Source organism: Triticum aestivum, chromosome 5A (assembly GCF_018294505.1).
Source record: "Triticum aestivum cultivar Chinese Spring chromosome 5A, IWGSC CS RefSeq v2.1, whole genome shotgun sequence".
Classification (NCBI taxonomy): domain Eukaryota; kingdom Viridiplantae; phylum Streptophyta; class Magnoliopsida; order Poales; family Poaceae; genus Triticum; species Triticum aestivum.
This window is the reverse complement of record NC_057806.1, coordinates 636,888,259-636,904,501: the sequence shown is the minus strand read 5'-3', so window position 1 is coordinate 636,904,501 and position 16,243 is coordinate 636,888,259.

The following is a 16,243-nucleotide window of genomic DNA, read 5'->3' as shown; positions in this document are numbered from 1 at the left end:
CCACTGCGACCGGCCTCCCAGCACGCGACCCGCTGCCGGACTCTCACCCGCAGCCCAGCACCGAACGACCCAAGGCCTCTTGGTGAGCGAAACCCAGATCTAGCGCTCACTAGTCCGGCCTAGTTCCAATAGATTTGGCCCGTTACTAACTTTTCTGCTATCAACGAATTTAGGAATTTCCAGGAGATTACCAGTTTTCCAGGAAAACCCTCAAACATCATGCATCTAATAACTTCATAACCATGCATCGGATTAAAATAATTTATATATGTAAAATGCTTAGAATTTCATGTAGTTTCATAATTTACAACTTTCATCTATGGAAAATGTTTAAAATTGATGTTTGCATTTATTTGCATAAATGACATGTTAAAATGATTTATTTCATAACTAATTAACCATAGCTTCAAATCGAATAAACTTTATATGTACATGTTCTAGAAAAATGTGTAGGTTAACATGGTGCACTTTATTTTCTGTTTAACAACATTAAAATTGTGTTCTAGGAAGAACAATAGAAAATTCGAAATATGCATATGGGGATTTTCCGGAATTGTTGTTTGGTGTTTCCGACCTCATTTAAACTTACCTAAATAGTTAGTTTGCTTATGGTTCATCTCTTGCTATGTTAATCAACATTTAATATTGATGGTAGCATACACGAGAGTGAACTAAATATTTGAATGTGGGGTTTCGTCGATATGCAACTCGTTCCATATTGAGCTCCACTTAATATTGAAGTATAGTTTGTTGCACTTTGTCATGCCATGCCTCATTAAACCGGACATGCATCATACTTGGTTGCGCATCGTGCCATGTTTATGCTTGTTGGTTTACCATCTTGTTTTCTTCTTTCCGGTTGTGCTTCTTCTCAATAGTTCCGGTTACATTGCGAGTGTGAGGATTCGTTCGACTATGCCCGTTCGTCTTCTTCATGGATTCGGTCTTCTTCCTAGCGGGATTTTGGGAAAGATGGCCATTACCTTGGATATCACTACTATGTTTGATTTGCTAGTTGTCACGATGGTATCGCAATGTCGCGCTACCTACCACTTGTTTATGAGAGAATTCCTTATTTAACACTATTTTAAATTTTGTTTCCTTATTTAACACTCAAAAACTTTTTCTTCCTTATCTAACAACGAGTTAAAATTTTATGCCCTTTATGACACTTTCATCCATTTGAGCCTAAATGACACCTAAAAAGACTCATTTGCCCCTCATGTGATATATGTGTGTGTGAGGTGTAGTAGTATACACACAACATCAATGGGGCAGTAGCGCACACGCACGCATCGGCAGGAGCACGCACACAGCAACACACTGCACATACGCATGCGCGCACACAACAGCGCACACGCACGCAGCACAAACACGCACACACATACATGGCTATGTGTATTCTGTACATGCAGCATAGACGTGTGGGTATTCAGAATTGTATGCATACAACATACATCTGCTAGAGCCATAAGCCACGTACGGAGTACATGCTACTGCCGTGTATGGCCTTCGATGCATGCATGCAATTGTACAAAGGCAATGATAGACCATCTAATATATGCATCCACTATATAATGTATCTAGACATACATATATTCTCCTTTGGAGATCCTGCACTAAAAGAAAACTCAGATATTTAAAATAGATTATGTGAGCTCCATAAGAAAATCCAACAATTAATAGTATAATAATTATTAATAAAAATGATAAAGAAATCATTGAACAGCATGTGCGCCCAAACATACCACTTGAGGGGCAAAATGGTCTTTTCAAGTGTCATTTAGGCTAAAAATGGACATAAGTGTTATAAAAGGCATAAAATTTAGACTCGTTGCTATATAGGAAAGAAACTATTTGTCGATGTCAAATAGGGCATAAAATTTAGACATAGTGTTAAATAAGGAATTCTCTCCTTGTTTATCAAGCCTCCCAATTGTCATGATAAGACTCTAACCTTTTCCATCATCCCAGCAAACCATTGTTTGGCTATTAGTTTGCCCAGCCCCTCTTATAGCGTTGCTAGTTGCAGGTGCAGTGCAGGTTGTTCCATGTTGGGACATGGATATCATGGGATATGCAAATATCTCTTATTTAATTAATGCATCTATATACTTGGTAAAGGGTGGAAGGCTTGGCCTTCTGCTTGGTGTCTTGTTACACTCTTGCTGCCTTAGTTTCCATCATACCGGTGTTATGTTCCTTGATTTTGCGTTCCTATCATGGTCAGGGTTTATGGGCCCCCCTTGACAGTTTGCTTTGAATAAAACTCTTCCAGCAAGGCCCAACTTTGGTTTTACCATTTGCCTAATAATAATTAAAACTTGCATAGGGACCGGCTAGCAACCGAGGATAATTAATCAACAACCCGGGCCAGTGCTCCCCATGAGTGTTGGTCCAAAATGGGCAGACTACGGGTCCACCACGGGGCAACTCGAGGATTGGTTTTACTCGTAGGCTTTCCCATCTAATCGTGGCCTGAGACGAGATACGTGCGGCTCCTATTAGGGTGTCGGCACGTCGGGAGGTCTTGCTAGTTTTGTTTTACCATTGTCGAAATGTCTTGTGCACCGGGATTCCAAGGATACTTCGAGCTGACTCAAGGTTAATCGGGTTTTTCTTGAGGTTGAGGTATTTCCACCGCAGCTTGTGTAGGCTTGTGATGGGCCAGGTTGGAACACCCCTGCAGGGTTAAATCTTACGCGAAGCCGAGCCTGCAGTTATGTGGTAGATTGCAAATTTATAACCTTCGGTTGTAGAGAGCTTGACACCAGATCCGAAATAAAAGACACCAACCGTGTGCTTAACCGTGACCGTCTCTTTTCGAGTGAGTTTGAGAAGAGAACACGGTGTGGTTATGTTTGACTCGTAAGTAGTTCAGGATCACTCATTGATCATTACTAGTTTGCGACCGTTATGCGTAGTTACTCTTCTTACTCATGTACTTGTAAGTTAGCCAGCATACAATGCTTAGTGCTGCTGCAACCTCACCACCTATCCATTCCATACCCATTAAGCTTTTCTAGCCTTGATACCCGTGGTAATGGGATTGCTGAGTCCTCATGACTCACAGATTACTACAACAACAGTTGCAGGTACATGTAAAGCGATGATCCAATGTGAGAGCGATGCTTGCTTGTTTTGGAGCTCTTTTGCTTCTTCTTCTTAGTCGATCAGGGGATAGGTTCCTAGTCGGGAGCCTGGGATTAGCAGGGTGGATGAAGTTGTTCTTTTTCGTTTGTTTTCATCCGTAGTCGGATCCTGCTCTTCTGTATCATGATTGCTATGTATTGATGTATTGTTGTATTCGTGTTGTAGCTTATGGCGAGTGTAAGCCTTTATCTTGTATTCTCATCTATTCAATACATGGTATGTTGTAATGATATCCACCTTGCTATGCACTCGAAATGCGGTTGTGGCCTAATCATGAATTCATCATGCGATTGGAATATAATCGCATCTTAGGCGCTACACATGCTTAGTAGTACTTAGCTTCGAGGGCTAATAAATTTTCGCAATAAGTATGTGAGTTCTATATGACTAATGTGAGTCCAGGAATTATACGCATTCTTACCTTCCCGCAATTTCCTGGCCTCTTTGGTACAGTGCATTGCCCTTTATCACCTCAAGATGTGGTACAAACTTCGCGGGTGCATCCAAACCCCGTGATATGATATGCTCTATTACACATAAACCTCATTATATCTTCCTCAAAATAGACACCATACCTACCTATTATGGCATTTCCACAACCATTCTGAGATATATTGTCATGCAACTTCCATCATCATCATATACATGACTTGAGCATTCATTGTCATATTGCTTTGCATGATCGTAAGATAGCTAGCATGATATTTTTATGGCTTGTCCATTTTTTGATATTGTGGCGACCCGACCCGAATGGATCAAGTCTACTGTGCTCGGGTGTCATCCCTGGATCAGTAATGCTGACACCACATAGTACATCGAAGGATTTATAGAAGAGTGGCAATCACACACTTATTACATTCTTGTCTCAAAGAGAACTTATTACAATAAATATGGCTTAAGGCCATCTATTGTTGATAACAGCGAAAGACTTGGAAGATAAATGGGTCCATCAACTCCAACGGCATCACTGAGTATAGAACCACGACCTAAAAGCACCTTACTCATCGTCTGAAAAGTCTGCAACATGAGAAGTTGCATCCCGAAAACGGGTCAGCACATGGAATATGCTAGCAAAGTAACACATAGAGAGTAATGGAATGAAACAGCTATACTATATGCATATATGGCTGGTGGAAAGCTCTATGGTTACTGTTTTTGCGTAAAGCCAGTTTTTCCCTACTGCAAAGGAATAAATTTATTTAACTATCAAGGTGGTTGTGAAACATTGAGAATGGTTGACAGCATTCTCAATCCCAATTAAGTGAACAATTAAAACCCAACAACATTAATTAGAAGTAACATGTTGAGATTCACATGATATTCAAGTACTAGATACTCAAGTTGTCCATAATCGGGGACACGGCTAATCATGATTAGTTTGTACACTCTGTAGAGGTTTGCGCACTTTTCCCCACAAGACTCGATCACCTCCGTTGGATTTCTCGCACTACACGGTGTTTGAGAAACGGATGACCGAGACATAGCCTTTCAGAAGCGCTAGCACCTTACGATCGGGTAGACCGGTACACCTACATCCCCTACATCTGCTAGTCTACCACTGTAAGAGTTCGCACAACTTAGTCAACTATGCCAGAGCCCATTATGGCTTGTGGCTGCACACGGAAGTTTCTAGCATGAAAGATCTTATGATCCCTTTGAGCGTGGGTGGCGGTCCAAAATAAAACAGGCAAGTCCTGATAGACATCAGGTGCCTCAATCCACCCAGATGTGTGTTTAAGTTGCCACCTTAGATAAACCATTAAAATTATCAACTCACATCTGTCATGGATATCACTCACCCAATCCACGTCTACTAGCATAGCATGGCATAATAAGCAAACGTAGAAGTAACTCCCAAAGGTTTTTTAATAATACAGGTGATAGGTACTACCTCATCTACTTGCCATCCCACAATTTAATTAGATCCTAATCATGCAATGTGAGAGGATTGATCTAATGCAATAAAACATGGGTTGTAGAAAAGGTATGATCAAAGTGTTACTTGCCTTGCTGATGATTCGCGAGACCTAGGGATTCGAAGTAACAGGCGGCGCAATCCGGGTGATCTATCACAGACAAACAACAAGCATACAATAAGTACTCATCTAATGCACAGGTAAAACTCGAACAAGAGAACGAACTAGAAAGTTCAACTTAAGAACTCCGGTTGCAAAGAAAGAACGAACCGAACAAAGAAACGAAAAACAAATGGCGGAAGAAAACAACTCGGTTCTAGCAAGTTAAATCTAGGTCAAATTTTACCAAGGAAAAAACTTGTTTAACTTGATTAGACGGAACGGCGGTTTCGAAATGAATCTCCAGGCGCTTGAATCACCGGATTCCGATAAACGAGCGAGAAGAAAGACTAGAACGAAGATCGGATTTGAGATCGCGATCGCGGAATAAATCCGACGAAAAGAAAAGAGACGAAGGGTTAAACGAACAGGCGTCGTTAACCGGGGAATAATCGGTGATCACGTTCATTGAGACGAACGGTCCGAAAGAAGGATGAAAACCGATCTAGGGTTTTCGGAGAAAAGAAAACCGGAACAAAAAACCGATCTAGAAAACCGGAATGGTTTAGAAAAGAACCGGAAAGAAAACGAATCGGTAGGGAAGAAAAGAATCGGAAGAAAACGGAACGATTTTTTTTTGAGAAAAACCGAACCGAGGAAGAAAAAGAGAGGCGCGGCTAGCTCGGCGAGGTCTCGGCGAACGGGGCTCCGGCGGCATGGGCGACGGGCGGCGGCGGCGTGGGTGAGGGGCGTGGTGGAGGGCTTGGAGTTTGGTTTGATGATTTGGAGGGGGGTGTGGGGGTATTTATATAGGTGAGGGGGGGTTTACTTGGGGTAGGGGACAAGAAATAGAGTAGGAATAGGAAAGAAAAAGAGGAAACCGAGTAGGACTAAAGTCCTACTAGGAATCAAAAAGGGGCGGCGGCGGCTCCTGCCTCTGGCGCCTGGCGCGCGTGATGGCCTGGCGCGGCCGGCTGCCTGCGCTGGGGAGGCGGTGGCTGGCCTGGGCCTTGGCCCGGCTGGCCTGCGGGAGTTCCTTTTTTTTTAAACGGTTACGCGCAGAAAAACAAAAAGAGAACTAACTAAACGAACTCCGAAAAACCCAAGGTAAATTTTCCTCGACTCCTAAAATTGAGTCGAATAAAATGAACTTTACTCCGGGCCTAAAATGCAATTTTTGAAAACGCGCATTTTTCCCTATCCAAATAAAAGCAAACAAACTCTGGCAAACAAAATTTGATCTATTTATTAAATCCTCATTTTCCTCAATTTTGGGAAAGTCATATTATTCCCTCTCTTATATTTTTGATATCAGAAAATAATTGAAGATGAAATAAATAAACCAAATGATCCTCTTTTCAAAATTTGAGAAAACTCAAATATGAAAATAACGAAATCTCCAACTCTCTCCGAGGGTCCTTGAGTTGCGTGAAATTTCTAGGATCAACTAAACTGCAAGAAAATATGATATGCATGATGATCTAGTGTATAACATTCCAAATTGAAAATTTGGGATGTTACAGATATCCTTGCTACGCTAGATCATTGCACATCCTGGTACACTATCCGAGGCATTCATATGGAGTCATATTGTTCAAAGTATCGATTTGTAATATTGAGTTGTAAGTAAATAGAAGTGTGATGATTGAGGGAGTCCTGGATTAGGGGGTGTTCGGATAGCCGAACTATACCTTCAGCCGGACTCCTGGACTATGAAGATATAAGATTGAAGACTCCGTCCCATGTCCGGAAGGGACTTTCCTTGGCGTGGAAGGCAAGCTTGGCAATGCGGATGATTAGATCTCCTACCATTGTAACCGACTTTATATAACCCTAACCATCTCCGGTGTCTATATAAACCGGAGGGTTTTAGTCCGTAGGACAACATACACATCAACAATCATACCATAGGCTAGCTTCTAGGGTTTAGCCTCTCTGATCTCGTGGTAGATTAACGCTTGTAATACCCATATCATCAATATTAATCAAGCAGGACGTAGGGTTTTACCTCCATCGAGAGGGCCCGAACCTGGGTAAAACTTCGTGTCCCCTGCCTCCTGTTACCATCCGGCCTAGACGCACAGTTCGGGACCTCCTACCCGAGATCCACCTGTTTTGACACCGACATTGGTGCTTTCATTGAGAGTTCCTCTGTGTCGTCGCCATCAGGAAGGATGCCTTACCCCGTCTTTAAAGATGGCACCGTTGCTAAGGGAGCTTTGCCTGTCGGCCAAACCCTCTGGCCAGGTGGTTTTCTTATGACCACCTGTTTGGCTTCTACGCCGACGATGACCTCTCGAGCCATCGAAAACAATCTTTATGTCAACTCAGAACTTACCGAGCAGTTAAATCCAATAGAGCTTTCCTCCATAAACGAGCTCTTGGATCGCTTCGCCGCCCTGGGAGTCGCTACGGATTATGACCGGATTGGGCCTAAAACCGATCTGAGAGAGATTAACTCTCCCCAAGCCACCCATCACGTTGCCGTGGTAGAGTGACTGTGCGGCGACCCTTCATCTATCCTAAGGACTCGCTACATCCGGATTCCCGATCCCTCCAAGCCGGATGTCCGCGGAGGGGAGGATATCACTCAAGACCTGAACCTAGAATCAGGCGATGGACTGGATTCATTGGACGACATCCAGGAATCCAAACTTTCGAGTTCGGAAATTCCTCGGCCTCTGAGCCTCAGAAGGGGTAAGGCTTCAGATTCAATTCTACCCACCACCCGAACATTAGCGATCTATCCCAAATCAGGCAAGAGCCTAAAGAAACAGTACATCATTACTGGGCCAGATTCCTCCTGGTTATGCACAGGATAAAGGGCTGCCGCGAGGAAGATGCAATTTCATCCTTCTGCAATAATTGCACGGACAAGGGAATACTCAACGCCATAAGTCGTCGTGATATTACATGCTTCGTTGACATAGCGTCCATAGTACGAAAGTACTGTGCGATGGAAAGAGCCCGGAAAACTGAAACAAAATTCTGGGACAATCCGGCCCTTAATGCAAGCCCAGTCCGAAATAAAAGGGTGCATCATCGCCAGACACCTGGGTCAAACACCAAAAGGCAAAAACCCTCTACAGGGCATGGAACCGTACTAGAAGGATGGCTTAATGGACCCTGTAAAATTCATAGTACAGAGGACACCACACCAACTCACAGCCTTAGAGCATGTTGGATACTCCGGCAGGTGGCCAAAATTGGCGAAAACCTCCTAATCCCGGAGGCCACAGAAAGCCACCCCAGAGACACCAATACGGTATTAACAGTCTTCGAGACCTTCACATCAAATAATATGCGAAAAAGGACACTCCGCAGCCTTGCCGAAGTCTACCAAGTAGCAACAATAAACCCATGGAGTTACACGGCCATTACCTTCAACGCCAGTGATGAACCTAAATTCCGAACAGCCCAAGCACCAGCCGCATTGGTCCGCAGTCCAATAGCGGATGACTTTCGTCTCACCAAGGTACTCATGGACGGCGGCAGCGGATTGAACCTCATCTATGAGGAAACTCTCCAAAAAATGGATATAGACGGGAACCGCATCACGTGAAGCAGCACAACCTTTAGAGGAATAATCCCCAGTCGGGAAGCGCGCTGTATAGGAAAAATCACACTAGATGCGGTGTTCGGCACGCCGGACAATTACAGGTCCGAAGAAGTCATGTTCCACGTGGCCCCGTTCAGCAGTGGTTATCACGCTTTGCTAGGGCGGGAAGCATTCACAATCTTCCAAGCAATACCCCATTACAGGTACATGAAGCTCAAGATGCCCGGGCCTAACAGGATCATCACTCTCGCTAGTGATCCGGATGTAGCACTCCACGCCGAAAACAAGACAGCCGCACTGGCCCTCGAGGCACTATCCGAAGCCCTAGCGGCCGAGGAACTGACTGCGCTGCGCTCTACCGTGAATAGGGATGACGTGGTACTCGACAAAAGATCCAAGTCCACCTCCTTTAAACCAGCGGACGAAATAGTCAAATTCCAAGTCCATCCAACGGACCCCAACAAAACAGCTTCCATCGGGGCACAGTTAAACCCTGATGTTGACGCCGCATTACGAGAGTTCCTACGAGAGAACTGGGACATTTTCGCCTGCCATCCTTCAGACATGCCAGGAATCCCACGCAGGTTGGCCGAGCACAGCTTAAATATCCAAACAGGATTCAAACCTGTCAAACAGGCTCTTCGGCGTTTTTTCGAACCTAAGAGACAGGCTATGGGAGAGGAGCTAGCAAAGCTATTGGAGGCCGGATTCATCAGAGATATAAAACATCCGGACTGGCTAGCAAACCTGGTGATGGTACCAAAGAAGGACAAATCCTGGCGCCTGTGTGTCGATTTTAAAGACCTCAACAAGGCTTGCCCAAAGTATACCTTCCCTCTCCCCCGCATCGATCAAATTATCGATGCCACCGCAGGACACGATTCATTGTGTTTCCTTGACGCATATTCTGGCTACCATCAAATCAAGATGGCAGAATCAGACCAAGTCGCAACGGCATTTATCACACCATACGGGCCATTCTGCTTTAACACGATGCCCTTCGGGCTCAAAAACACCGGCGCAACATATCAGCGCATGATTCAGACATGTCTGGCAAGCCAGATCTGTAAAACAGTGGAGGCATACGTAGATGATGTGGTCATCAAAACAAGACATGTTCAATCTCTAGTAGACGACTTGAGGCTCACATTTGATAATCTCCAAACATACGACATCAAGCTCAACCCGGAAAAATGCGTTTTCGGCGTTCCAGCCAGAAAGCTCTTGGGCTTCATTGTATCCAATAGAGGAATTGAAGCAGATCCAGCCAAGATCCGAGCTCTATCGCAATTGGATATCCCAAAGGACCTAAAACAAATACAAAAGTTAACCGGATGTGTGGCGGCTCTAAGCCGCTTTATCTCCCGCCTGGGAGAAAAGGCCCTTCCCCTTTACCGCCTCCTTCGGCGCACCGAACACTTCAAATGGACGGACGCAACCACGGCCGGACTCGACGAAATAAAAGCCATACTGGCAAAAAACCCAGTCCTGGCCGCGCCAAACACCGGCGAACCAATGCTATTGTACATCGCAGCAACACATCAGGTGGTAAGCGCAGTGCTCGTCGTCGAACGAGAAGCGGACGGACACAAATTCCCCCTTCAAAGGCCTATCTATTATGTGTCCACTATCCTCACTCCCTGCAAATCACGGTACCCGCATTATCAAAAGATTGCGCATGCGGTATTCATGGCATCCCGGAAGCTACGACACTACTTTCAAGAGTGTTCAATAATAGTAGCCTCGGAAGTACCACTTAACAACATTATTAACAACCGTGACGCAACGGGCCGGATTGCGAAATGGGCCATCGAGCTCCTTCCATTCGACATAACTTATAAGCCCTAAAGAGAATGGACGGAGGCCGATTTCGTCGCAGAATGGATCATGCATTTCGACGACTCCAAAATGTTGGCCGGACTGGGGGCTGGTGTCGTTTTGACGTCCCCCATAGGAGACACAGCTCAATACGTACTACAGATTCTGTACATGGACTCCAACAACGCAGCCGAATATGAGGCCCTTCTACATGGTCTCCGGATGGCAGTATCCATGGGCATCCAACGCCTAGAGGTGCGCGGGGACTCGAACCTCGCAATATCCCAAATAAACGGAGACTTCGATGCCAAGGATCCGAAAATGGCAGCTTACCGCAATGCCATCCTAAAAATGTCAGCTCGGTTCGAGGGGCTTGAATTTCACCATATAGCCTGGGAAAATAATCAGGCGGCAAATGTCCTGGCACGCATCGGTGCAAAACGCGATGTAGTCCCCCCCAACATCTTCTTGGAAAGGCTTTTTAAGCCATCCGTGGCATGGTAAGGGGAGCCGAACAATAACAGCCCGGACCCAACCGCATCGTCCGACTCCGAACAATCTGACACAATCGGTGGCTCTGCCATTGAAGTAACACCTTCAGCCCACGTAATAATGGCCGTCATTGCCTCATGGATGGAACCATTCCTCGCCTACCTTACTAGGAAGGTGCTCCTCGAGGACCAGAATGAGGCACGATGCATAGTGCGGCGATCTAAAGCCTAGAGAGTCCACGAGGGGGAGCTTTATTAGAAAAGCACTACCAGAGTCCTTCAAAGGTGCATCTCTGAAGAGGAGGGGCGGAATCTCCTGGCTTAAATCCATGACGGACTCAGCGGTCATCACGCTGCAGCCCGATCTCTGGTAAGCAAGGCCTTCCGTACATGCTTTTATTGGCCGACGGCCCGGGCAGACGCTCAGGACTTAGTCCAGCGATGCACTGGTTGCCAGCTCTTTGCAAACCAAAGCCATATGCCACCCACCGCCCTCCAAACTATCCCCATCACTTGGCCCTTTGCGGTCTGGGGGCTTGACATGGTTGGACCCCTTAAAGGCGGAACCCACAAGCACAAATACCTACTCGTCATGGTGGATAAGTTCACCAAATGGATAGAAGCCAAGCCTGTTAAGACGGCTGAATCCGGGCCTGTGATAGACTTCATATCCGGGGTTGTACACCGTTACGGCGTCCCCCACAGCATCATCACTGATAATGGCACGAACTTTACGGCCGACGAGGTAAAACTCTGGTGCAAAAACTTGGGCATCAAGCTCGATTACGCTTCTGTCTATCACCCACAGACTAACGGCCAGGTCGAACGTGCAAACGGTCTTATCATGAGCGGCATTAAACCCAGATTAGTACGGTCCCTCAAAGAATCTAACACACATTGGGTAGAGGAGCTCGACTCCGTACTCTGGGGGCTGCAGACCACACCGAATCGCACCACCGGATATACACCATTCTTCATGGTGTACGGCGCTGAGGCAGTTTTGCCTTGCGACATAATTCATGACTCACCTCGAGTGCGCATGTATGAAGAAAGAGAAGCCGAGCTCGATTGGCAAGACAGTTTGGACGCATTAGAGGAGGAGCGTGACGTGGCAAAAGCCCGTTCCGCATTTTATCAACAGCAGGCTCGAAGATACCAAAGCAGAGAAGTACGGGCCAAAAATTACAACGTTGGCGAATTAGTTCTACGCCTGCCGGACAAGAAAAAGGACAAACTCAAGCCCAAGTGGGAAGGTCCCTTCATCATCGACCAAGTCCTGACTGGTGGTGCATACCGCCTGCGAAGTGCATCGGATAATCGACTCGAGCCGAACCCATGGAACGCAGCCCGCCTCTGAAGATTCTATGCCTAGCGCCGGATCCTGTGTTCGTCTCCTTACTCTATCCATTTTTTATATATACCTTCTGTCTTACATTACTCTCCTTCTCTCTCTCTTTCCCTCTTATTTCCTTTAGAGGCTCACAAAGTGACGCGCTATCCGTGCTCAGCAAACCTGGGGGCTTCCTTCGACAGAAGCTTATTTCTACGGGCTTCACACGCAACACATGTGTGAAACTTCCGCATGTACCTTTTATTCACCACTATATGTATCGATATGACTTAAGTTTTGGCCAAGCTGGGTTGCCTGGCTCCTGTGCTTACCCCTACGTTCCCGATTGTTCGGCTAGGCGGTAAAGGGAGCACCTCTGCGATTGTTACTGCCGGGCCAGCCAGACGTGTACCTCAGACTGGGTGAAGCCGAAAGCTAGCTTTCTTAAGGGAATATTCGGTCGGTGAACTAAAGATGATCTTTTTTATTTTTTCCACGTGCCCCCAGATATTTTTCCTACGTTTCTCTTCGCAGCATGGACATGCACTTTAGGGCATGCCTACCAGGGAAAGGAACCCCTAACGGAACTATTCTCCCTGGAAGATGTTTCTTACTAACCATGTAATATAACATAACTAGTCGGGCACTTGTCTGTTCACGCCATAATGACCCCTACGCCTGGTCTCCACGCATTCCCCGGTTCCTATATAACCGCATGGGAATTCAGACACACTCTGGACCATCAGGTCCCGAGGCTGAAGCGAAAAGGTCGGCCATGACAAACGATCTACAATCCGGCTAGAAGGCATTATAAATGTCAATTAAATTACATAGTCATTTTGACTGAGTGTACTCCTCTTCAATACCATCTAACAGGCTGTCTAATTTACAGTCCTGCTGGGAATACTTTGCGGCCAACTCTACTTGGCCGTATACTAAGCTCACAGGGATCTCCTTCCCATCGGGCCCTACAGGACCAACCTCGGCCATATGGTTGCGGTCGGCCTGTGAATACCGCGTCTTCACCATGGCCCAGGCCTCCCTAGCGCCTTGACGGCAGGCTGATATCTTCCACAACTGGAAGTGCCTCCGTGCTCCCCTCAGCTTCTCCGCAAGCTCTCCAAGACCTTTGGGCGTGGAGACGGATGGCCACAGGACCTGGGCAATGCCTCGCATCGCCTGCCGAACTCGATCGAGCAATTGCAAGAGCTCGGGAAGAAGGTCACCCGTAGAACCGGGCATCTCCTCTGCAAGACGACCTGTTAACATACCTACGGATATTGCTCTGTTAATCGACGGCACTGCCGAACTTTCTTTTAAAAGTTTCGTTCAAGCACTTACTAAATATGCCACGCCGAAGCCGCTGATTCTCCTTCACGGAGTCTGACAGCTGGGCACGAACATCTTTTAGCTCTACGCCCAGCCAGGTGTTGGCATCTTGGAGAATGTTCTTCTCCCCCATCACCTTTAATAGCACCCTCTCACCAGCCTTTAGTTTGTGTTCGAGGTGTTGCCTTTCCGGATTCAATCCGGCGCCATCTGCAATTTTATTTGTCAGATCCACACCACAGCCGTGCTTCGCCACATACTTATCTTTCGAAATGTATATTACCAGAGGGGGTCTCCTTAGGCTCCCCTGCCGCGGCTAGTGCGGCCTCCAGTTGGGCCTTGCACTCTTCCAGCTCCTGGGACAGTAGGGAATTCTTTTCTGTAAGAACCTGCATTTCAAATGATCCTTAAACCAGTTATTCTAACTGTTTTCAGTCTCGGGGGCTACTGCTACATATATATTTACCAAAATTTTCTTACCTCTATATCTTTTACATATTGCTCCGTGGCTCTAGCTAGACCATTTTGAGCGGCACGGAGGTGCGCATCTCCCGAATTGATGGCATCTAATGCCTCTTGGGAGAACCAAGCGTCGCGAAGAATTGTCCGACGACGCCTGTGGTTCATGGCACTTTCCACCTCTGAGTTGGTGGCAGATAACCCGTCCGAATCCTCCATCGGAGGAATGTCTGGCACACGCCTGGCATTCGCTTCCGCCCCCGGACCAGGCTTTCGAGCCTGGCTGGTGGAGGTGTGATTAGCAGCCTCTCCGGATATAGTCCGGCCAGGTCTCTTTGTCCTGAAAAGGGCACGAGTGTCAAATGTGCCTCGAAGGTATAACAACTGGGATAAAGGGGCGCACCATACCTTCGCGTTGATGCCTCGGTCTAGACTGCACCTCTTTTCTGCCCATGGGGCCCTGCGGCCCCTGGTTGGTTTGTCGCCGCAGGTTCGGCCTTCTGCCTCAAAAACCTCCCCTGCAAAGTTTGGTTGCAATCAGGAAATTAAACACGCGTGGACGGATCCCTGTCTGGGGTACATGGACTTCGGTCTCAGGTACCTGGGGTGTTCAGATTAGCCCTGGGTAATCGGCCGTAATGGCCACCAAGGCGTTGTCCTCGCTCAACTGATGGAACACTCCATCAATCAGCTCCACAGATATGTCCGGATCCTCTTGAGAGGCCAGGTCGAGAGACCGTCCTGGGTCCTCGGGTTGTGGAGGCGGGCTGCTTATGTCCTTAACGGCCCGGCGCAGTTCCTGTGTTGAAGTCATCAGACTAAGTATTTAACAATGGGAACACTAAACGGATGAGCAAGTAAATGCGACCACTTACCCAGCTTGGGGGATTGTGCATAGAGAATCCACCCTGTGGGTTGACGCGGAGAAATTCCTCCTCTTCTCCCTTGTACAAAGTGGACAAGATCTTTAATAGAGCGGCAACTGAATCTGGCCCTTTGTGGCCGTAGAGGGTGGCGTCGTCCTCCCTGTTGAAATCCCACACGGGGTGGCTTCTGTACTGAAGCGGCTGCACCCCCCGCATGATGCATTCGGCCATAACTCCGATCATGGTTAGTCCGGAATGGGCCAGCAATCTTATTCGGCCCATGAGATAAACGATGTCCCTGTCACTTTCCCTTTGAGGGCTCCGTGGATGCCAGCTTAGGCGCTTCTTTAAAGGAACACTATTGAACTCTGGGAGGCCGATCCGGACAGGATCCGGCAGCGAGACGTCTTCTATATAGAAACATTCCGAGGGCCAGTCTTCGGACGCCTTCTTTGGGGTTCCGGACAGATATCCGGTCCCGGTGATACGCCATACTTAGGCTCCGCCCACTTGATACATTGACCCTTTCTTGGAATGGGGCACGAGGCAAAATAGCTCCTTCCACAGTCCGAAATGAGCTTTAATACCCAAGAACAGCTCGCAGAGGGCTACAAAGCCCGCGATATGCAATACTGAGGCAGACGTGAGATGATGTAGCTGGAGGCCGTAGAACTCCAGCAGCCCCCGGAGAAACAGGTGGATGGGAAATCCGAGCCCCCTTATTAAGTAAGGGACAAGGCACACCCGCTCTCCTTTGGATGGATTAGGGGCATTCTCTGCTTGCTCTCCGCCATTGTAGACGGCAAGACCGGCTCGGACCGGGACCATATAGGCCGGGGGGAGAAATCCCTTGGTCTGAAGCGTCACTAGCTCGCTATGCGGAGTAGAACATCTTGTCAGTGTACTAGAATAGGGGTACTCTAGTACCCCAAACTTGTGCACGGGCAGTTGCAGCACCCCGCGGCAAGGCTTGCCGGATGAACGCCAAAATCCTCCGTGGTTCCCTTGGAGCCATTCAAGAACAAAGTATCTAAGCTTAGGAGACAAGGCCCCGGCAAGAGGAGCTTGCCGGGAAGGCCAACCAAGGCACTCCAAGGAACTTGTTGCGACGCGCCGCGCGCTCCGGCAAGGCAACAAGGCTCCAGCAAGAGGAGCTTGCCGGGAAGACCAACCAAGGTACCCCGAGGCCCGGTGAGCGACAAGCTTCCGGACCCGACAAGATA